This window comes from Penaeus chinensis, chromosome 22, assembly GCF_019202785.1.
Source record: "Penaeus chinensis breed Huanghai No. 1 chromosome 22, ASM1920278v2, whole genome shotgun sequence".
In the NCBI taxonomy this organism is placed as follows: Eukaryota; Metazoa; Arthropoda; class Malacostraca; order Decapoda; family Penaeidae; genus Penaeus; species Penaeus chinensis.
In genome coordinates this window covers 25,480,980-25,505,979 of record NC_061840.1, presented here as the reverse complement: position 1 = coordinate 25,505,979, position 25,000 = coordinate 25,480,980, and the positions used below count along the sequence as shown (strand labels likewise).

Sequence of the window (25,000 nt, the reverse complement as noted above, 5' to 3'; positions counted from 1 at the left end):
TAGATAGATATAGAAAGAGAGACAGAGACAAATATTTTTTTTTACCTACAAAATAAATACATATATACACACACGGAGATAGGTAGGAGACAGATAAGTAGAAAGATAAGCGAAATATAAGAAAGAGAGTAGAGAAGAGAGCAGAGGAGGTAGGAGCGAGAGAGAGAGAGAGAGAGAGAGAGAGAAGAGAGAGAGAAAGATAGATAGATATATAGATAAGATATAGAGAAGAGAGAGAGAGAGAGGAGAAGGATAGAAGAGAGAGAAGAGATAGAGATAGAAGAAATGAAATTGAGAACAATTATAATAAAGAGAAAAAGAGAAATGTTCCTAAAGAATAAGAGACAAACGAAGCAAAACCGACAGAATGAGAGAAAGAGAAAGAAACGAAAAAAAAAAAAAAAAAAACGGGACAACATGAGAAAATAGAGAGAAAAGAGGCAGAATAAGAGAGATAAAAACAAGAAGAGCGAGTGAACGAGTGAGCTGGACGAGGAGAAAGAAGACAAGCTGAATAAGGCAGAAGCTCTACAAGCTCTCCGCCAGTGGTGTAAGACCCGCCACGAAAGCTCTGGTCACGTGACCTCCCCCCTCCGGCTCCTGGGGCGGACTGAAGGCGAGCGACAAGGTTTGCGAAACGTTGTGTTTTGGTCTCCGTTCGCTTGGCGCATTTCTCTTGTTTTGTGTTTTCGCTTTTTCTCTCTTGGTTTTTTGGTCTTGGTAATTGATTCTCTCTTATTTCATTCTTATTTTTATTTTTTTTTATTTTTTTAATGTTGTTTTCGGTGTTGTGTTGTGGAGTGCCTGCGAAACGTTGTGTTTTGCTTTCCGTTCGCTTCTGTCTTGTTTTTCTGCTTTCTTTCTCTTCCTTTTTATTCTTGTTTTTTTTTTTTTTTTCTTTTCTTTAAATGATTTTCTCTATGTTGCTGTTATTTTTTTTTCTTTCTTTAAATGTTGTTTTCGGTGTTGTGATATTTAATTGAAGGCGAGTAAGGAGTGAAATTTCGGTTCGGTTTTCGCTTATCCTTTTCTCTCTGTCTCTCTCTCTCTCTCTCCTCTCATCTCTTTCTTCTCAATCTCTCTCTCTCCTCTCTCTCTCTCTCTCTCGCCTTTCTCCTTTCTTTCTCTCTCTCTCTCTCTCTTCTCTCTCTCATCTCTCTCACTCTCTCTGTGTCTCTGTCTCTCACTCTCTCTGCTCTCTCATCTCTTCTCTCTCTCCTCTCTCTCATCTCTCTCTCTCTCATCCTGCTCTCTCTCTCACCACTCTCTCTCTCTCTCTCTTTCTCTCTCCTCTCTCACTTTCTCTCTCTTTCTCCACTTTCTTACTCTCTCTCTCTCTCTCTCTCTCTCTCCTCTCTCTCAGCTCTCTCTCTCTCTCTCTCTCTCTCTCTCTTTCTCTCTCTCTCTCCTCTCTCTCTCTCTCTCCTCTCTCATCTCTCTCTCTTTCTCTCTCTCTCTCTCACTCCGTCTCTCTCTCTCTCACCTCATCTCGCTCAACCCCTCATCTCTCCTCTCTCGTTCAATCAGTCAGACACTCTCCATAACTCTCCTCTCCTCTATCCTCACCTCTCCCCACTCCCTCTCTGTGTCTCTGTCCACGTTCATTCGGTCTCCTTCTCTTCTCTCTCTCGTCCTCGAACTAGTCTCTCGTCTCTCGATTCCTCCTCTCTCTCATCTCTCCTCATCATCGTCATCTCCTCGCTTTCTCTCTCTTTCTCTCTTTCTTTCTCTCTTCTCTCTCCTCTCTCTCTCTCTCTCTCTCCCTCTCTCACTCTCTCTCTCTCTCTCTCTCTTTCTCATCTGCTCTCTCTCTCTCTCTCTCTTTCTCCATACTTCCTCTCTCTCCTCTCCCTCTCTCTCTCTCTCTCTCTCTCTCTAACTCTAATCCTCTCTCTCTTTTCTCACTCTCTATCTCTTCATCTCTCTCTCCTTCTCTCATCTCCTTCATTCTCTCTCTCTCTACTCTCTTTCTCCGATTCTCTCTCTCTCTCTCTCTCTCTCTCTCCCTCTCACTCTCTCGGTTCTCTCTCTCTCTCATCTCTCTCTCTTCTTCTTCTTCTTCTTTTTTTCTCTTTTGTTTTTATCTTTCCTTTTTCTGTTGCATTTTTGTTGTCAGTGTTGTGATATTTAAATGAAGGAATTTTTTTTTATCTCCCTCTCTTTTCTTTGTTTCTTTTTCCTTTTCTTTTTTTTCTTTTTTTTCTATCTCTATTCTTCGTTTCTTTTCGCTTTTCTTTTCCTTATTTCGTCTTCTCTCTCTCTTTCTATTCTCTTATTTGCTTTCATTTTTTTATTGCTATTTTCGGTGTTGTAATATTTGACTGAAGGCGAGTGAGGATTTTTATTTTTAATGTTGTTTTCGGTCTTGTAATATCTGTCCGGAATTTAAAAAAAAAAAAAATTGGATTAATTTTGATCGTCTTTGTGAGATCCTGTAATAGTGATATAGTATTATGTACTATATAAGAACACACGCATGTACTTTCGTGTATGCGTGTGTTTCTTAAATATATATAAATATATATATATAATACATAATATATATTATTCGTTAATTTCTATGTAGCATGTTTCATCTTTGTTTACGAAGTTACTGTGTTTTGTGTTTCACACACACACACACACACACACACACAACACACACACACACACCAACCATACACATACACATACACACACACACCCCACACACAACACACACACGCACACAGTGCACAACACACATCACACACACACCACACACACACACACACACGCTTTCCCTCCCTTCAACATGACAGTTTTCAATTTAACTTGGTCGAAGTATAATGTGCGCAGAATTGATTAGGAACACGATCAATTAACTGACAAATTGTTTCAAGTTATTAATGCTGTAAGAACATTAATATACGTGGTATTTCTAAACATTTTCAACTGCTCTTTCTATTATTTTATATTATTATAATATATATATATAATGTATATATATATATGTATGTATATTTGTATACATACATGCATACATACATACATAGAGAGAGAGAGAAGAGAGGAGAGGAACAGAGAGAAGTGAGAGGGGGGGCTCTCGCGTTCTCTCCTCTTCGCTCTCTCCTCCTCCCCTATTCTTTTTACCCTGCTATCTTCTCGTACTTTTCTACTCTTCTCTCTCCCTCTCCCTCCCTCTCTCTCTCTCTCTTCTCTTCTTCTTCGTCGTTCTTCTCTCTCTCTCGCTCGTTCTCTCTCTCTCTCTCTCTCTCCTCGATAGTCTCCACACAAAACATCCCACACACACACCCATACACCCCACACACTCCCACCCCGAACCCACACACACTCTATCACCCATGTATGGCACACAGCACTCTCCACACACCCACCACAAGCAGTCTCCAAACCTAACACCACCAATAACACATGAAACTAACAAACACTCACACTCTGTGATACACTCTCACACCACAATCTCATCACACACACACACACACACACACAACACACATCCACACCACACACACCACACCACCCAACCACCACCACAACTCACACCACACAACCCTCTCTACACACCATCTATCTATCTATCCCTAAATCTACACACCCCACACACACATAATAAAATGCTGTCTATTTACACTGGTACGCTCATTACCTCACAAGTAAGCAAACCCGAGATTACCATTCTGCGGTATCCTTCGCCGTCACCTACTCCAGGCTTCTAAGGAGGGCCGTAGCGTTATGGGAAGTAGGGAGGGAAGGAGGAGGGATGGCGTGGGGGAAAGGGAGGGAAGGAAATTGGGATGGAGGGATATAGGGAAGAAGGGCGGTGAAAGGAAATGCGGGAGGGAGTGTGAGTACCACGGTCTAGGAGGTTGAAACCCAGAGAGAGGAGGAGGTAATCTGGAGGGGGAAGGCGAGGGGAAAGGGAGGGAAGGGAAGATTGGAGGGAGTGAGAAAGGGCAGCCTGTGCTGTAAGCGGGCGTTTCTCGATTCGTCTGGGAGGTGTTTTGATTCCAGCGGCTACGTTGTGCACGTTCCTCCTGGTGCTATCCTTCCTGCTTTCTTTCAGGCGGGACCCAGGGCGATGCTTTCGATCTGTGGCGTGTCGTGCGGGCGGGTTTCACTGTTCACCCTTTCGATGACCTGTCCCTTGTCTCTCTGTCCGTCAGTCCACTCCTTCCTACTATCGGGCTTAGTCTTCCTTCCCTTCTTAGTGCTCCCCCTTTCGTATCCTGGGCTTTAGCCAAAACCGGCCCTGGGCTGGTGCCTTTCGTCCTTGTATCTCCTGCCGGAGGTGACGAGTCGTAGTCCCCGATGGCGACGAGCAGGCTGGCTAGAGCTTTCGGTCTGGCTGCTCTGACCTTCTCGCTATTCCTTCTTGCATCCTGTTTTAACCACAACAAAAAAAAAATAAAGAAACCACCACACGAATCACACACACACACACACCTCACACCACACACACAACACACACACACACACACCACACTCCTCTCTCTCTCACTCACTCACTCACCATCCCAATAATCGGAGAAAGTGACAGCAGCCTTGATAAGCCGAAAATATAACTATGAAACCGTATAATATATGAATATTGCGTTAATTGTAATATATAAACGTGTCAATTAACAGATACAAACAAATGTCTCTACAAACACGCACATATGCACTGACACACATACCTATGTAACATGTATGTACGTATGTGTGTATTAATCCATACATACATACATACATAAACACATCCATCCATCCATACATACATGCGTGCACACACCCATCTATCCACCCACACATACACACATCCCTCCATCCATACATACATACATACATACGTCAGTAAATTGATATACACTGATAGATAAATAATTTCCATTTTCTTTGACCGACCTGAGCCGACCAAACTGACAAGGCCAATGACCTCGTTAAAGGGAAACTGACTGGCCCTCCGTGCATGGCCATGGCCCTTTCGTTGCCCGTTATAGGGAGCTTCAGGTCATCGTTGGGCCGGATCTGAGCTGCATCTTGCGCGAGGGAGAGCTTCCCTGTGTCATGCATGGCGGTAAACTGAGGCACACACATATCTATCTATATCTCTATCTATTTATTTATCTATCTTATCTATATACCTATCTATCTATCTATCTACACACATCACACACACACACACACACACACACCACACACACACACACACACATAATATAATATATATATATATATATATTAATAATTTACATATAAACACACACGTGTAATATGTATTATATATCGTAATTTATATATATATATAAAATATATATTTATAATATAATATATATTATATATTATATAATTTAATATATATATAATATAAGTATGTTATGAATAAAACATTGAATGTGTGTGTGCATGTGTGTGTAAGAGAGAGTGGAAGAACTGCAGAGAGATAGAAGAGAGTGAAGAGAGAGCGAGAGAGAGAGAGATAGAGAGAGATAGGAGATGAGAGAGAGATAAAGAGAGAGAGAGAGAGAGAGAGAGAGACAGACAGACAGAGAGGAACAAAGAGAGAGACCCAGAAACAGAGACAAACAAACAGAGAATGAGAGAAAGAAAGAGAGAGAAAGAAAGTGAGAGAGAAAGAAAGAGAAATGCGATATTGAAAACGAACTTCCCGGCACGACAATCATTTCAGCGTCTTCCGTAAAACATTCGCGATGGCCGGTCACGCCTCGTCCGATTTTGAAGCTCAATGCATCAAGATTTTGTTCTTTTGATTAATTAAGCGGAGATCGGCGTGAATGGTGCTATTATTCCTATTGGCACAAAGCTAACACTGTTGCACAATGCAGGACTTGCAGCTGGCAATAGCATGGGGAGATGTTTTGGGAGAATATTAGTGTAAAGGAAGCTTACGCAATGTTTTATCGGAGTCACTATATGTAACCTTCTCTGCATGACTGATCTCGGGTTGTAGCTTTAGAAGGAGGAGATGGAGGAGAAGAAACAGAAGAGGAAGAAATAGGAGAAGGAGAGGGAAGAGAGAAGGTAGAGGAGAATAGTATAAGGAGAAGATGAGGAGAAAAACAGAAGAGGAAGAAATAGGAGAAGGAGAGGGAAGAGGAGAAGGAGAGGGAATAGTAAAGGAGAAGATGGAGGAGAAGAAACAGAAGAGGAAGAAATAGGAGAAGGAGAGGGAATAGGAGAAGGAGAGGGAATAGTAGAAGGAGAAGATGGAGGAGAAGCAACAGAAGAGGAAGAAATAGGAGAAGGAGAGGGAATAGGAGAAGGGAGAGGGAAAAAGGAGAAGGAGAGGAATATGTAGAATAGGAGGAGAAGGTGGAGGAGAAGAAACAGAAGAGGAAGAAATAGGAGAAGGAGAGGGAATAGGAGAAGGAGAGGGAATAGAGAAGGAGAAGATGGAGGAGAAGAAACAGAAGAGGAAGAAATAGGAGAAGGAGAGGGAATAGGAGAAGGAGAGGGAATAGTAGAAGGAGAAGATGGAGGAGAAGAAACAGAAGAGGAAGAAATAAGAGGAGGAGAGGGAATAGGAGAAGGAGAGGGAATAGTAGAAAGAGAGAGAGAAGAAGAATTTAGGGAGAAGAAAAAACAGAAGAAGAGGAAATAGGAGGAGAGGGAAGAGTAGGAGAGAGAGAAAAAAGAAGAATAAATAGAGAAGAAAAACAGAAGAGGAGGAAATTGAGAAGGAGAGAGAGAAGAAGAAGAATTGGAGAAGAAAAAAGAGAAGAGGAGGAAGAGGGAGAAGGAGAAGTAGAAGAAAAAAACTTGAGAAGAAGAAAAAGGAGAAGAGAAGGAAAGGGAGAAAAAGAAGAGGGAGAAAAAGATGGGGAAGAAGAAAAGGAAAGGAGGAGGAAATAGGAGAAGAAAAAGGAAAAGAAAAAGTGGGAGAGAAGAAGAGGAAGAAAGGGAAAAAGAAACTGAGGAAGAAGGAGAACGGCGATAAAAACAAGAAGTAGCAGAACAAGAAATGAAGAAGAAGAAGAAATGGAATGATGATAATAATAATGAAAGTAAAAGTATGATAATAATATGATAATAAGGATTACTATAATAACAATAATGATAATGATGATTATTATAATAATGATAATAACAATGATTATAATAACAATAATGATAATAATGTTAATGCTAATAATAATTATAATAATAATAATAATAATTTAAAAAAATAATATTAATAATAATAATAATAATAATAATAATAATAATAGTAATAATAATAATAATAGTAATAATAATAATAATAATAATGATAATAAGAGAATAGAAAAGAAAAGGAACCAAAAACAAAAAAACAAAACTAATGTACCAAGATACAGATATAAAGAAATATAATTAATATGAAAGACGAAGGCCGCTGATGCACCAAGACAATATTAATGAGATGCACACTTTATAATTACGCCTCGGAGCCTCCTGGGAAATGCTGAAATGCCAAGCTGGGACATGCAGTACTATAAAACGTAAAACTGAATTCCCACTCACACCAAAAAGAGAAAATGAATGTCTCCTTTTCGAGCCCAAAGGGGCAATACAAGTCTGCAGTGGGAGGGAGAGACCGCGGGCTAAAAATATAATTTGTTTTTACACTCGCCTGTTATCGATGGTGCTCTCCCAAACTCTGTGTCTGTAAACACTGAATAAAGCTTGAAGACGGGGTAAGATGTCTGCCTGTTTGCAACACACACACACACATCACACACACACCACACGACACCACACACAGCACACACACACACACACACACACACACACATATATATAGAAAAATACAATATCAATAAATATATAAAAGAATTAATATAAGAGAGAGGAGAGAGAGAGAGAGAGAGAGAGAGGAAAGAGAGAGAAAGAGAAGAGAGAGAGAGAGAGAGAGAGAGAGAGAGAGAGAGAGAGAGTGAGAGAGAGAGACAGGTGGATAGCAAAATATACAAATGGCAAGTCTGACAAACATATGAAAGTAGCCATACGGCACTTAGAAAGATTGGCTAATTTGTTCTCCTTCCTTACAAGAAAAGCAACAGAAGTAGACAATGATTATCAAACAACAAATTTCGAAAATGTATGTTGACATATATTTGTAGTCATAGTTACAGTATCCTTAACATAAGCCACACTTGAACTTTCAAATCTGACGTAGAAGCAAATAGTGAAAGGAGAGATAGGTGGTTACACATACAAACATATAAACACACACTTTTTTTTTCTCGCTCTCGCTCTCTATTTCTCTCTTTCTCTTTTTAGATATTATTTTTTTCTTTCTTTTATTATCTTTCTCTTTCTTTTTCTCTTTCTCTTTCATATTTGTTTTTTTTAATTCTTCCTTTTTCCTTCTCTTTCTCTGTCTCGGTCTTTCAGTCTGTCGGTCTCCGTTTGTCTGTCAGTGTGTCTCTTATTCTCTCTCTCTCTCTCACACTCTCTCTCTCTCTCTCTCTCTCTCTCTCTCTCTCTCTCTTCTTCTCCCCCCTCTCTCACCTCTCCCTCTCCTCTCTCACTCTCGTCTCTCTCACTCTCTCTCTCTCCATCGATTCCTTTAAGCCATCTGACCTTGAATCTACCTTATTCTTCCCCTTAAATTTACCCCAACCGAATGTTCTCCGCCGCAACGTCTACCCTTTTGTAGTATCGCTCCTTACCCTCACGGTAAATTACAAAATAATCGCTAACTATTTTCTTCGGAATATGGAACTTGGGAAAAAAAAAATTTTTAGGATGTTTTAGTCCTTAAAGAGTTGCTCGAAGTTTATATAATTTTTAATCAAAACTTGGTGACAGATTCAATAGCGATTTTTGACAAAAGGTTGATGCTTTGAAAAAGACATTGGGGTGATACTTATGCTTGTATATGCATATATGAAAATATGCATATGTACATTCACATGTAAACATATACCCACTCACCCATACTCACACACACACACATATACACAAACACCTACACACACACACACACACAGACACACACAAACACACACACACAAACACACACACACACACACACACACACACACACACACACTCAATCACGTACAAACATTCACACACACATACACACATAAACAGTCACGCAAACAAACATGTACACAAACATTCACACAAACACGCACACACACTAACCCCCCCCCCCCCTCCACACAAGCACATATCCTCCGTCCTACATACATAACCCCCCCCCCCCATAGACATAAGAGGGAAGACGAGTACGCAAAGTATATATCTATAAAAAGGTACCGCTTCTAAAGTGAAATAAATAAACTTGAGTCAGTGTGAACCTTCCTCCTGCCTCCTGTGCTTCTGTTGTTATTTTCTTTTAGGTTCGTATCCCCCTCTGAATTTAAGTTTTTTACTTATTTGTTACTTTTATCCCTTTATTTCCTGGTATAATTTATTTCCATGTCTGTCTTACCTGTCTTTCTCTCTTTCTCTTTCTCTCTTCTCTCTCTTCTCTCATCCTCTCTCTCGACTCTCTCACTCTCTCTCTCTCTCCTCTCTCTCTCTCTCTCTCTCTCTCCTCACCTCATCCTCTCGTCTCTCATCTCTCTCTCCTCGACATCTCTCTCTGCCTCTCACTTGCTCCTCTCTCTCTCGTCCTCACTCTCTCTCTCTCTCGTCTCACTCTCTCACTCCTCTCTTATCTATCTATCTAGTCTATCTATCTATCTATCTATCTATCTCTCTCTCAATCGGCTCGTCTCTCTCTCTCTCAACTCCGTTTGCTCTCCTCTCTCTCTCTCTCATCCAGCTCTTACACGCCAATTTCGAATCTCTCCCTCCGGCACACTCTCTCTCTCTAGACTATCGATATCTAATCTATCTATCTATATCTAATCTATCTTTCTCCTCTCTCTCTTCTCTTCCTCTCTCTGTTAAGCTCTTCTCCACGCTCTCAACAAGTCACGACTTCGGTTTCTGCCTACGTGGCCTCCAGGATCGACCACCAGGCGACCACGGTCGTTGACTGGCCTCCCCAGAAGGACAGCATCGTACGAGAACACCGGTGATGGCAAAGGTCCCGCTCTCGGGACCCATGCCTTGGGAGAAAGCCCGGCTCCGTGATCCCTGACTCACGGCCCTAACACAGGCGCGACGCATACCAGAGCCCCGAAACTCGCCACCACGTCACTACGTCGAGATCCCTACCATCTCTCGCAAGACCCACGAAACAATCCACCCCCCCCCCCGACGAAGTCCAAGCGCATCACTATCTCCCGCCATCTCAGTAACACGGGCAGTCAGAAAACCCAGCATTACCGAGACACACAAACCGTCAAGCGACCGGCTAGACATGTCATGAAAACGTATACCCCTATAAAAGAAAATACCGAAACATCCGTCCAAGGCGACCAACGTTCACGATCTAACTCCCGGGTCACGCAAACTACCAAATGGGGGTAATTGTTACCTCGACCGACCTCGATAAGATATGGTCAGCATCCCACTGGCCCCAGGCATCTAATCGACTCCAGCTCATATCCCTCCACTCAACTCGGTTTGCCAAACACGGCAGCATCGACCGCACGTAACCACAAAAGACACAGTACGTCCACATATGGCGCGAAAAATCCGGAGATGCCAATCAAATTCCTCTAGCCAATACATCCTCCGGCGACGCGCCAAAACTGAAAACCACAATCGCCATCATTCTCTCACTCGCAAACTTAACCCGCAACTTGATCGCCAGACAATACACACCACAATCCTTGACAACGCCGTTAGATCCACACTGGAATCATCATCCACCGGACTGTACCACGAGGACCTCAAGTTAAATCTACGGGTAATCACAGCTAAAGTATGCCAAAAATTCTATGACCCACTCAAAGCGATCTACCCTCCCCGACCCTGCCCGACCGACACGAAAGCCGTTCAACCGGAGAGTGAAAAAATCTCAAACAAAACGACCGTCCCAAGACCAAGAACGCTACACAAGGAGAGGTGACCTCGGAACTCGCCCCTAAGCCACCATCACCGTGCAACATCAGCAATTATTAAAACAAGGCCGTTGAAAGCTGGTATCCTCAAACAGGGCCAAGTCGCAACCGGTCGGAACGGCACTCAAACAAACAAAGCCTAATAGCCTCCATCTTACGCGAAAGAGGGGACAGCCAATTGAGCCACCTCTCCACTATGAGACCAACACGTAACGTCGAATGTGAGATGAGCATCCTCAAAGTCCTCCACCCTCTCCACAAAAAGCAACAAACCCTCTAAGCAAGAAGAACCAAACCAATAAAACGTGACAAGCAGCTATCAGGACACTACCCCCGCTCCGGGCGACCATCACTCAGATAACACGCATCTCAAATCTCTAACAACATGAGTCCTTCTCACCCACAAGAAACTCTCACCTCAGCACAACCCAGACCCCTTCTCTCAAAACCACAGCACGCCCGAGGCCAGACTACCAACCTTACGGCCCGACCAGAAGAATCCTCAACCAATGCCCATCGACCACTCACCCTCGAAGACAGTAAACTGTAACAAGACCTTCATCCTTCCACCGTTCATAAAACTCGTCACAGAACAATCCAATCTGCAATCATCTCTACCATCTCATCAGCGGATGCCCGATGGTATAAGCATCCGACACATCCCCCGTCCTCCTCGGCGCTATTCACCTCCAAACCCTCTCCTAAATAACGAAGTGCAGAAGAGGATGGTAGAACCATGCTCCCTCGAATCGCAAATCAGAGTGACACGTGTAGGTTTTAGGCAATCAGCCGAAGTGGACCGACTCAAAGATGCCTAGTTATTCACAACCGGCCAAAGTAATGCATGGTGCACACAGGCGACCGACTCGCTGGCGCTACTCTCTCCCATCCACAAAAGGTCGGATTCGGAGCACATCGAAATCTCAACCAGTACACACCGTTACAAACAACCAAATAACTCCCATCATTCTATCAAACTCCGGAGCCACTTGTCAACTGTGTCCAGTAAACAAAACCACTATCAACTCGGACACTCAGGCTCGATAAGGTCACGTAAACATCGGAGATAGGAAAAAAACTCAAAGAGTCTGAGATCTAGACTCCCGACAAAGTCCAACCACAGCAAACCTGCTGGCAGCTCAAAGGACTTAATAACCAGACCAATCACTAAGGAGGGGTCACAGAGACATCTAGAATTAGTCATACCAAGGGACGGGCTCGCTCATTCAACTACAACCCTACAAGGAGAAGCCCTACTCGGACGGAATTAGATATCGTCAACCTTGCACAGCTTACAGCTATGGGAAATGGGTTCTACAACTACTCGTCTGCCAGCAAGACGGTACTCTGAGCTCTAGCACACCAAGCACCAAGACAGAAGTTCACCGGGACAACCCAGACCAATAACAAGCCCTAGGAAAGTCTAACTACCCTCAAAGACCAGGCCATCACCAAGACTCACAAAATAACCAATACATTAAACTCTTAACACGATCCTCAAACAGTTGCAAAGTAATTCACGATAAAAAAGAAGACCCTCTCACCTGAACTGGTGGGTCACCGAGATTCGATGGGCGGAATGAAAAAAACCCCCCCCCCCAAAAAAGATCGCGAAACCAAGTAGCACAGCATCTAACATACCGCGCCCGCCCAAGCACTGTATCTCCGCAGCAGACACTTTCTCGCACAATGCAAACGCCGCGTGATCCCTGAACGAACCTCGCGCCGCAACAGCGATCTGCAAACTAAGGCACCAAGGAATCACGAAATAGTAAATACATAGTGAAACAAGCCTCGAGAACGACTCCTGAACCAAACTATACAGTTCGAACCCCCACATACCACTAAAAGGACAATGTACTCGCACATAATAAGGAGAAGCTAAGGACAACACTATCTCATCAAGAAATAGTCACAGTATCTACACCACTCTTCGTTCGTTACTACATCCATATCTCTCAACACTCGTCCCCCGATGACCTCTTACCACCACCCTGCCACGCTTCCTAAAGCCCAACATATTTCCACACAACTCACATCAGTAAACAATCCATCTCCTCTCATCGATTTGAAACCATACAACCGCCTACCTCAACGTAAGGAAAATAGAAACCCAGTGATTATACTCGATGCATAGGGTCACAGCGAAAGGGCACAGACATCAACCAAACCTCGACTTGAGTGAAAAAGAGCTCAATCAACGTGACACAATCACACAAAAATGTAAAATGTCAACTTCCATACTATAGCGCACTATTCACACTTGTACCAACAAGGCCAACGGAAAACTAAAGACACACGACCTCCAGTGACACCCAACCTTACCCGCGACCTAAACACGAGAGCCAATAGAGAGGAAGGCCTCACAAAAACTAATCGCACATCCTCCACTTCCTAGAGAACACAAGAGATACTCACCTTGAGGTCATAGTCACCACCTCGCCGACGATTACCAGAAGACCAAATCCACAGGACAAAGCCTCTCTAACCGTCAATCTAGTTCTAAGACGAAAACCTCCCTCCCCTCCGGACAGCGAGTCTGATCATGGATTCCAGCCCCGTGTACCGCAGGGCAGAACGAACATGTATCGAACGGATTGCCACAAGTACCCTCGACGATGGACAAACCTCTCAAATGCTCAGGATCTCAGCGACCGCGGGGACGTACCACCATGAAAGCGACAATTGGGGGGGGGGGGGGGGAGGGGGGGGGGGGCTCATCTAAGTCCACTGGATCCACGCAGTGATAGTCATCAGGGGAAACAATCCAAAACCGAGGATCTACCAGCAACGGAAAGCATCTTCTCAAGTATGACGAGAAATCTAAGAGGGTGGAATAGTGAATTAAAATCTCGACAACATGATCGACACGAGGCCAGATCAAACACTAGACCCAATACGAACGTGAGGCGAACACTTTCTCACTCTCACCCAACATCCGGCCAGAAAAATAAAAAAACAGTAAGTAATTTCCTTGTCATAATACAGACACAGATAAGAGGCACATCGCTCAACATCTCTCTCCTCGAATCAGAGAAAAAACAGCATTGTGCTAGCCAGCGCGCCTAGTTCAAAGCGAGACTACCCAGCCACAGTCATCAACCTCTGTATCAGAACGCACACGTTGACACCCACAAAAGACAGAGCGCCAGCGCAGCGCTCCCAAATTACATGGCGTGTCGGATCCAGATACATTCGCGAACTGACGGGGCGGCAAGCATCCCGAGTATCACATAACAATAGGACTCCCGAATCCCTCGAAGACCTCAAGATGTCTCCCCCCCCCACGTCCACAATCTCGTGCGGTGCAACAATAACTCCTCCGGCACAAATTACATCAGCGCCCGCCTTAGTCCCTCGTCAAATCCCCATGCAACGCAATCGAGCTACGGTCTACCGGAAGAAGCATAATCCAGAGTATGAAAAAAACCGTCCACGACTCATAAACTTTCGCGGTCCAATCTTTAGATCAGTCCTCCCAAGCGGACGAAAATACCCCCTTAACCAAAAACAGACTCCTAATTCACAGCGGAGAATACCCTAGAAACAAGTGAGGCCCAGCTCGACATCGAACTTGTCCTCACTCGCGTCCGCGCGTGTAGACCCGCATACCATGCCAGGTAAAAGTTACCCCAAACACAATCTCGACAAATATCCTCGCGGCTCTCAGCATTAGCGCGTCATAGTATCATAGCTAAGAAAATGCAACCCATTATCCTACCAAAAACAAACAGTTTCACGTGATTCACCGAGTCGACCAGATTCGCCCCGGTCGCACTTAGGCAGTTGCGATTCGGACGGCTATAAACTACAGGGACATGAACGTCTATACCTCAGCCAATTAGGTCCCATCGACCGCATAAGATTCCTCGACGTAACTACAGGCTAAAGATCAGAACCCTTGGAAACCCAGCAGTCCCGACGATTGGAGGAGACCCTACAAAAGGACCAGGTTGCCAAACCCGAGCGAGTGGAGACCGACCCCATCACCGCGCCACCACATAACCCCTCTCCAAAACATTCGTAACCGCTCCGCCAAACGACCACTCAGCTGGCTCCTGAATCACTATCACCGGTACTCACGATCAGAACAAACGCGCACGGTCGCAAACCAAATCGCAGACAAGACATCCGCCTCGAGAAATGACCAAGAGCAAGAGGCCCAAGCTGACCGATCCTATCAGGAACTCGGTACAACACAGTCACGACACCGTAATCAGGACAATGCAAACATCATCCTCAGCAGCGCAAGAATAAGCCCAAGCCCCATCGAACGCAACCCCGACGCAGTACGCAACAACACGCCCCATCACTCGTCGCAGGCCACACTAAGTGGAAAGAGTAGCCGGACGACCGAACTCCACTAAGGGTCACAGACACCGCAGTCGCATCAACCTCGCAGCAAATACCGCAATAAGATACCCCCCCAGGATTTCGACCCAGACTATCATCGAAAATCCGACAACCCGAATCTATCGAAAACAACTCACAAAAAACCGTATCCGTTAATGTTGCCCTCCGCTACATAAAAACAAACTCCTCGGTCTTCGGCAACCAATTCAACCACCCCCGCTTCAAACGAACAACGGCATTAAAACGACCACAATAACATGTAATAAACACCGCTTAGGGCGCCACAGCCAAACTCCCCAATCCCCGCCCGTAAATCGGGTCACCGGAATTAGTGCCATGAAGCCCGCGGCAAGAAAAGTCTGAAAACGAAACACTTAAAAAAAACGCCCATCAGCTCAACCACCCTCAAGTCGGAGGTCCCCCAAAAGAAGACGTCCCCGGGACCAACCGACGCCGCAGGCTCCCCTCCGTGAGACTAGCCCCCACCCGCGTCCAATAAACACTCTCTTCGCCATCCGAATTGAGTATAACAACTCCAGAACAAGAATTGACAATACAACGCCATCCCCCACTCCGGGCGTCGAGATTAGGAGGCACAAGACGCAAGTCTACCACCAACCGACACCGACGCATCCCAGTCCATCTGTCCACATCTGCCCCCAGCAGAGTCATCATTTTAGCCAAGGTCGGATTCAGGCGATGAAACCAACAAAAAAGTTAGGGCAATCGCCAAAGACGACAAAGAGAGAAAGCGAGCTCAAAGAACCTCCCAACCAAAAACGCCAGGCCACGGACCACCAACTCTCGAAACGAGACGGTACTAAACAATGGCTACGATACAATCTTGAGGGACATCCCTCGACTCCATAGACGGCGCGGGGTACATCAGCTCGCACTCCGGCAAACCAAGTCCCAATCCAGTCGCAGATAAGCCTCTTCGTAAACCACCACAGCCAATCAAATGCCTCGAAATAGAATTTTAAAGGATTCATCACCTGGAGGGTCGCACCAGTCCAGTGCGAGAGAGACAATCTATCCCACCCAAGCATCGCCTACACACGGTCTGTCTCGTCCAATGGCACGACATCACTGCTTGGCGTCGGGAACCCCAATGCGCCCGGATCGTAACTGGCCTTCTCGCCCACGTATTACAGAACACGCCGCGGCTAACATGTCAGCATAGTAAGCTGCTAACCCTACCCTCCCCAATCGACTCCGCGCAACCCCACCGCACAACAACAAATCACCAACTCGCATATCCCCCCCGCAACGAAACGAGCTCCTCTCCCAGCTACCGTCGTCACTCGGCCACGCCTCCCCCCCCCCCCAAACCAGGGACACACTCACAGACCCGACGAAAAAACGAGGAACAAATTCCCTTGAACTCCCCGCACTAAACTGCCGGAAAATCAGATCAGAGACACAAGAGCAAATAAAGGTCCCCGAAACGCAAACCCTAAGCCCACCACCCATGGACTCCCCCCCTCAAGAAAAGACTGAGCTAGCACGCCGCGAATCAAGTATGAAGCCCAGCAAAGACCACTACCTCCTACGCGGCCCGTAAAACCTTCCACTCCAAGGCACGTTGTCCACAGTACTAATATGGCGAACGTAGGTGATCGGTCGGGGCTTCGTCGCCAGGATTAAACCGCCTTCCACAGCCGGTGTCCCAAGAGGGCATGATGTCACCCATCCAACGCTCTCTCACCGACGAGAGTCAACAACTCATACAGAATGCATAACCACTAGTTAGACCTAAGAAACAACGACAAAACCCCGTTTACAAGCGGCTCACCAAGAGGCAACGTAAAGACGATGCATAACGCTAAGGGGTCAGTCACATCCACCACGCCCAACCTCAACTTCACTCAACCACATGGCCTTGCACACGTACGCACAAAAAACCAGGTGCACTTCCACCTACTACCCATCCAAGTCAGTGAAGAAGCTGCCCTTTACAGGATTCGACGAAAACCCATTAACAATGAAAATCAGTCACGAGAAAATCTCCTGCCCAGTCCAGGCCAGTCACTAGAACACCTCCCGACAACGGACTCGAAGTAGCCACCTGGCTGCGGTCGCCGGAGCACACCCCTCAACCACACGGCGCGCAAAAGGCTGTAACGGGATCGGGCCCCACACCGTCAACACGGTGGGGAGGAGCCCAAACCTCTCACCGTACGGAAGCTCCACAGGCCAAGAACTGCCTCGCACGGGCGACACAGGACCCATGTCAATGACTACAAACAAAGGCGCTAGACCCCCACCAGTTAAGAAACATCCCGCAAATAGGACTTAAAGTACGACTCCCCCCACACTCCACAAGCGCCCTCTCAGAGACTAAGGTAGCCCAGTAGAAATACAAACAAAGAGCTTTCAAAGTCATTCAATCCGCCTTCTGTCCGTCACCAGGAGGGCTAAACAGATCCGTCAATCATCACCCCCCGCCCTACCCGACCAAAAACAGATGGTGCATCAACAGACAAGCCAGGTATCCATACCAAAGATCACTAGAATCCCGATCTCCCGAAGACACCCGCCATCCCAACCCACTGAAGAGAGGAGCCTCAACCACAATCTAGATACACTCCGTGCAGAACCAGGTTTACCTGCTCGTCACCACACCACGACAGAAAATCAATAAACATCACAAAAACAGATCCGCCCCCGAACATCTGAAAGACAATAAACAGACACGCCAAATTCAATCCAAGCAATCCCAGAGTCACGCGGCGCACTCAATGAGATGCTAAATCGACTACTCCATAACACGCCATCAACCGACTCGACAACGAAACAATCTACAAGACCAGAGATTTCAAGACAACTACTCCACAACGACTCTAAAGAGGAACTTTTACTCGACTCACTTTACAATCATGAAAAGGATGGAGCCACACCTCTAGATGGACCTAGATAACCACGCCACCATCTCCAGGTAAGTAAAATCTCTCATTCTGCTGTATCTGAGCTCAAAATCTCTCCGACACTCTCGGAATCCCTCAGTGGAGCACCGTTCACCAATATACACCGGTATCAAAGGGCAGCGGCCCTCTCGCGCCACACTACACTCTCACAATTAATGGCACTCGGTCTAACACCGGTATGAGGCAGCGCCAACCGATATCCCTCCGGAAACAGGAACCAAAGGGTGAAAGCAGAATTATCCACTGACGAAAACACTCATCAGGCACTCTCGCATCCATAACCTCCCTTAGCCAAAGCGGGACCCTCATCCCGACGAAGTAACCACGTCCTAATGTATTCCTCAGCAACTAAAGAATGGAAAAAGAGACGGCAACCTCCACATCCCAGACAAACTCGTCAGGATGCGCTTCCACAAGAATCATCCGTCAGTGCTGTTCCGCAAAATCCCAATCGCCATCTACAACCCTCCTTCCACTGACACAGGGATTAACTCCCCGAGAGGACAGAATTCGCTCGAACCAACGGTGAGACCAACTTGATCACAAACCCCCTCAACTACGATCTCTACCGAACACGCCTTCCTATCAATCCCCGGCTCTTAACCTTCCACTACACGCTCCTCGGCATCGCAAAACTCATCAACTCAACCCACTTACTCACTCTACATACAACGGATACCACAACCAAGGTCCACACTACCCTCTAGTGTCCACTCGCGGTCACGATCTATTCCTAAACTCGGTTACACATCGATTCGTCAGTCTCTCTCTCTCTTGCTCTCGTATCAATCACTCTCTTCTCTCTCTCTCTCTCACGTCCTCACTCTCTCTCACCGTCGTCTCGTCTCTCTCGTATCTCTAACTCTCACGCTCTTCTCTCTCTATCTCATCTCTCTCTCTCTCACTCATCCTCTCTCTCTCTCTCTCTCTCTCTCTCGACCTCTCTCTCTCTCTCATCTTCATGTCTCTCTTCTCTCAGCTCTCGTGTAGAATGTTTGTGGTCGGAGAGAGAGAAGGATAGAGAGGAGAGGGTGATAAAGAAGGTAAATACTAGATAAAAAAATATCCAAGCAATGGCGAAAGAAGACTAAAGGAAGGAAAGTTAAAGAGAAGGAGATAGAGAAAGAATAAGAAGAAAGGCAGAAAGAAAACGAAGGGAGGAAAACAAGAAACCACAGACAGAAAGAAAGAAAGAATAGAAAAGAAGAACAAACAGAAAGGAAAAAAAAGGGAACGAAAACAAGAAACCACACAAGGAAAGAAAGAGAAAGAAAAAGAAAAAGAAAAAGAAAGAAAGAAAGAAAGAAAAAACACACACACAAACATCCCCCTCTCTCTCCATCCTCCTACAAAAAAAAAAAAAAAAAAAAAAAAAAAGCGAAGGTAACATAGCACGACCATAAATACGAATAGAGGAAGAATAAATCACCAGTAATAAACGACCTTACTAATGTTATCTCACGAAAGAAGACGCAGCAACCCCGTGCCGGACACAGCTCGGGACCCTCGGCGCAAACAGACGGTGTTTTGTTTGACAGCAGAGGGACCCAGGGGGAGGAGGAGAGGGAGGGAGGAGAGGGAGGGAGGAGGAGGGAGGAGGGAGGAGAGGGAGGGAGGGAGGGAGGAGAGGGAGGAGGGAGGGAGGGAGGGAGTAGGAGGGTGGGAGGGAGGGAGGGAGGGAGGAGAGGGAGGAGGAAGGAGGGAGGGAGGGATGAGGAGGAGGGAGGAGAGGCGAAGAAGAAGAAGAGAAAATGGGGGAGAGGGAGGAAAGAAGAGAGGGAGAAGAAGAGAAAGGGAAAAGAAAGGTGAAGGAGGAGGAGGAGGAGAAGAAGAAAAAGAAAAAGAAAAAGAAAAGAAGAAGAAGAAGAAGAAGAAGGAAAAGAAGAAGAAGAAGAAGAAGGAGAAGAAGTAGGAAAAGAAGAAGAAGAAGAAGAAGGAGAAGAAGAAGAAAAATGAGAAGAAGAAGAAGAAGAAAAGGGAGAAGAGGAAGAAGAAGAAGAAAAAGGAGGAGAAGAAGAAGAAGAAGAAGAAGAAGAAGAAGAAAAAAAAATAAAAAGAAGAAGAAGTAAAAGAAGAAGAAAAAGAAGAAAAAGGAGAAGATGAAGAAGAAGACGAAGAAGAAGAAAATAAAAATAAAAAGAAGAAGAAGTAAAAGAAGAAGAAAAAGAAGAAAAAGGAGAAGAAGAAGAAGAAGAAGAAGAAAAATAAAAATAAAAATAAAAAGAAGAAGAAAAAGAAGAAAAGGGAGAAGAAGAAAAAGAAGAAGAAGAAGAAAAGGGAGAAGAAGAAGAAGAAGAAGAAGAAGAAAGAAAGAAAGAAAGAAAGGAAGAAAGAAGAAGAAGAAGAAGAAGAAGAAGAAGAAGAAGAAGAAGAAGAAGAAGAAGAAGAAAAGAAGAAGAAGGAAGAAGAAAAAGAAGAAGAAGAAGAAGAAGAAAGGAGAAAAAGAAGAAGAAGAAGAAAGAGGAAGAAGAAAAAGAAGAAGAAGAAGAAGAAAGGAGAAAAAGAAGAAGAAGAAGAAGAAACGAAGAAGAAGAAGAAGAAGAAAAAGGAAACGAAGAAGAAGAAAAAAAGAAAAGAAAAAGAGGAAGAAGAAGAAAAAGAAGAAGAAGAAGGAGAAGGGGAAGGATGAGGGGATGCGAGTAGACGACGGGGAAAAGGAAGGAAGGAGGAGAAAAAGAAAAAGAAGAAGAGGATGAGAAGGGAAACTGGGGAAGAAGAAGGAAAGAGATGGGGGGAAGAAAAAGAGAAAGGGAGGAGAAGATACCAAGAGAAGAATGGAGGAGGAGGAGAGAGGAGGAGAAGGAGAAGAATAAGGACAGGAAGAAAGGTAGAAAAGGGACAGGAGGAAATGAAAGAGAGGGGAGAAAATGAGATGGAAGAAAATAAGAGAATGAAGGAAAAAAAAAGAATAAAAAGAAAAGGAGAGGATGAGGAAGCAAAATGAGGATGGGGAGAAAGTGTAGGAAAAGAAAGAAAAGAACAAGAAGGAGAAGGAGGAGAAATAAAGAAGATGGAAGAAAGGGAGGTATGACAAGACGACAGAAATGAAGAAAGAAGAGACACATCGAGAGACGAAAGAGAGAGGAAGAGAGAGAGAAAAAAAAAGGCAGAAGAGATGTGGAGGGATACGGAAGGAAGGAAGGAGGAGGGAAGGAAGAAGAAAGATGAGGCAAAGCGAAGAAGAAAAAATGAAAGGAAGTGAGAGAGAATGAGGGAGAAAAGTTGAGAAAAGAAAAGAAAATGTTGTTTGAAGAAAGAAGGAAGTGAAGAATAAATACAAAAAAATAATAATAATAAATAAATAAATAAATAAACAAATGAATAAATAAACGAATAAAAGATGAATAAGAAAAACAATTAACAAGTAAAGGGGGGGGGGGGGGAGAAAAAGTAAGAGAAGTGAATGCAAATAGAAACTACCGAATCCTTTTTTTTTTTTTTTTTATCTTTCTCTTTAGTTCTCATCTTTATCTTTCACCTTCCTGCTTTCTTTTACGTTTTTTTTTTGAAGTGCGTGTGAGTTGCATTAGTTGATGTGCAAGACGGGCATCGCTGCCAAAAAGCACAGAGACAGATCCGAGTAAACTTCGCACGGCGTTCACTAAAGAAAGTCTATTCCTGTCCGGTTTCATCACACACGCACACACGCACGCACGTATACACACACACACATATATACACGAAGAGACAAACACATGTACACATATACACATAGGCACACACACATACACACACACACACACGCATACATAGATACACACACACAGATACAAACACACAGACAGACACACACACACACATACATAGACACACACACACACACACACAATCATACACACACACGCACACACACACACATTATATCTATCTATCTATCTATCCGTTTGTCTGTCTATCAATCTATTTATCTATCTCTCTCTCGCTCTCTCTCTCTCTCTCTCTCTCTCTCTCTCTCTCTCTCTCTCTCTATATATATATATATATATATATATATATATATATATATATGTATATATATATATATATATATATATATATATATATATATATATATATATCCTTCTGTCTCTATTTCTTGATTAAAAAAAAATATATATATATATATTTCAATGTATTTATTCACTGATCTATATTTTTATCTATAAATAAATCTATTTATCTATTTATTAATTTCACATATTTACGTTGAGATTTGAAACAGTATTACGTAACATAATAATTTTAGTATTTTAAAAACTTTTGAGGTGCAGCTGTTCAATATTTTTTTTCTTACTGATACACGAAAGGGATTATATATAAATCAGTTGAATCTAAAAACAAGTTATATCATCATATGCAAAGTCAGCGAAAGTACATAGTAGATTCCTGATGCAAAAGCGGCTCAAGATGCTTAAGATAATCCATAAAGATAATAATTAGATAGATATATTGATAAATATCTTCACGTTTTGGTTAGCCGCAATGAGAGATATTTTGCATAACTAAGATAATTCTCCGTTGATTTCTTATTCATATAATTCATTTTCGCGTCTTTTCATCATGTTAAATTTCTTTCACGTTTCCGTTTAGCAAAAATAAGTAAATGAGTAAAAAAAGAAATAATTCAAAAGATATAGTAATAATAACGACAGCAATGATAATGACAATAATAAAAATAATGATAATGATAATGATAATAATAGTAATAATAATAACAACAATAATAATAATAATAATAATAATAATAATAATAATAATAATAATAATAATAATAATAATGAAAATAATAATAATTATAATACTAATAATAATGATAATAATAATAATGATAACTATAATAATGATAATAGTAATAATAAAAAACTAATAATAATGATGATAATAAAAATAATGATAATAATAACAATGATGATGATGATAATGATAATGATAATAATAATAATAATAATAATACATAATCAATTCTCCATTAATTTCTTATCCAGATTTCGTTCACACCTCATCACAAGCCACAGTGCGCTGCCAGACGTACAACATATTCCCGTTACGACAACATGTCTCTCTGACCACGTGTTAAAGAGAACTCAAGTAAACACATGTAAATCAGATCTTTGCTGTTTACAACGCTTCTGTTCAGTGCTGTCAAACTGTGTCTTTAAAAGCATCTTGAATTTCGTTGGACAGTGAGGGTCTTTGCCTGCACCATCGCCAAGGCTGTCTGCATGTTCACGTTGTCTTAGCCTTTTTAGATTGAGAATTTCTTGTAATAGCGAAACAGGTGGTTCCTTTAGTCTTTTTTATGCTTCTACTTCTGTTGTTGTTGTTGTTGTTGTTGATATTGTAATTGTTATAATTATCATCATTACCATCATCATCATCATCAGTATCATTATCATCATTTATTATTATTATCATTATTATTATTATCATCATTATTATTATTGCCATTATTATTATTATTATTATTATCATTCTATTATTGGCATTATAATTATTATTATTATTATTATTATTATTATTATTACCATTATCTTATTGGCATTATCATTATTATTATTATTATGATAATATTATTACTCTAATTATTATTACTATTATTATTATTATTATTATCATTTTATTATTGTCATTATTTTTTTATTATTATTATTATCATTATTATTGTTATCATTATTATTATTATTATTGTTACCATTATTATCATTGTTTTATTTGTTTAAATTTGCTTTTTTTTCTTGGTAAAGGGGGGCGGGGGTGAGACGGGTAGCTTGAGTCATTAATATTTTCTTTTTCTTTAGTACAAGTTCTCTGGTCCATTTACTACGTTCATACTAAGGGTATCTTTAGTATGGAATTTAGAAACATGGATCAGAGTAGTTTTTTATTCTATTTATTGGATATATCTAGTTATCTGTTTTGTTTTTTTTTGTTTTGTTTTTTAGTTTTGTTCGAGCTATATTAGTCCTCATCAATAAGAATTATTTCACCCCCCCCCCCATTCAAAAAAAAAAATGTAAACAATATTCCTCAAGATTTTTTTTTTTTTTTTTTTTTTTTTTTTTTTTTTTTTTTTTTTTTTTTGTGTGTGTGTGTGTGTGTGTGTGTGTGTGTGTGTGTGTGTGTGTGTGTGTGTGTGTGTGTGTGTGTATGTTATGGATCATTCGAACTATTAAACAAAATGGGGTCCTTAGCATGCCATTACAAGCAGGATTCTCCCTCCTCCCCCTCTCTCCCTCCCTTCCCCTCCCCCCCCCCCCCCCCCTCTCACCGTCGTAAAAAGCCACCAAAGAAAGGGTGAACGTGAGTAAATCTTTCACCCTAAAATAACTCCACTCAGCGACCTGACCTTACCTTACTCTCTCCCTAACTCGCTTCCTACTTACCTAAACGAAGAGGCTGTTTTTACCTTCACCCTAACTATTCGTCCCTCTTACCTATATGGGGAAGAGGATGTTACTACTGCTACTCTCGGCTCCTTAAGAAAAAAATGTAATGAAAAAATGGACGAGGCAGGTGGAAGGTTAAGGTAATTCTGAGGAAGACGTGGAGGGAGGAAGAGAGTGAAGTAAAGTGAAGCGGGGAGAGAGGGAAGAAGGAAGAGGGAAGAGAAGAGGAGAAGATTAACGGAAAGTGAAACGGGGAAAGAAGGAAGAATTAAGAATGAATGAAGAGGAGAGAGAGGAGAAAATTAATACAGAGTGAAACGGGAATGAAGCAAGAATGAAGAGGGAAGAGAAGAGGAGAGAATTAACCTTAAAGTGAAACGGGGAAAGATGGAAGAATGAAGAGAGAGAGAGAGAAGAAGATTAATACAGAGTGAAACGGGAAAGA

At 42.9% G+C, this 25,000-nt stretch overlaps 1 protein-coding gene across 3 annotated transcripts in view; it reads right to left on the bottom strand.

The window, feature by feature from the left end:
• The window catches only part of LOC125036917 (cGMP-inhibited 3',5'-cyclic phosphodiesterase B-like), a 176,043-nt gene that overhangs the window by 86,977 nt on the left and 64,066 nt on the right, over window positions 1-25,000 (bottom strand). The window lies entirely within an intron of this gene.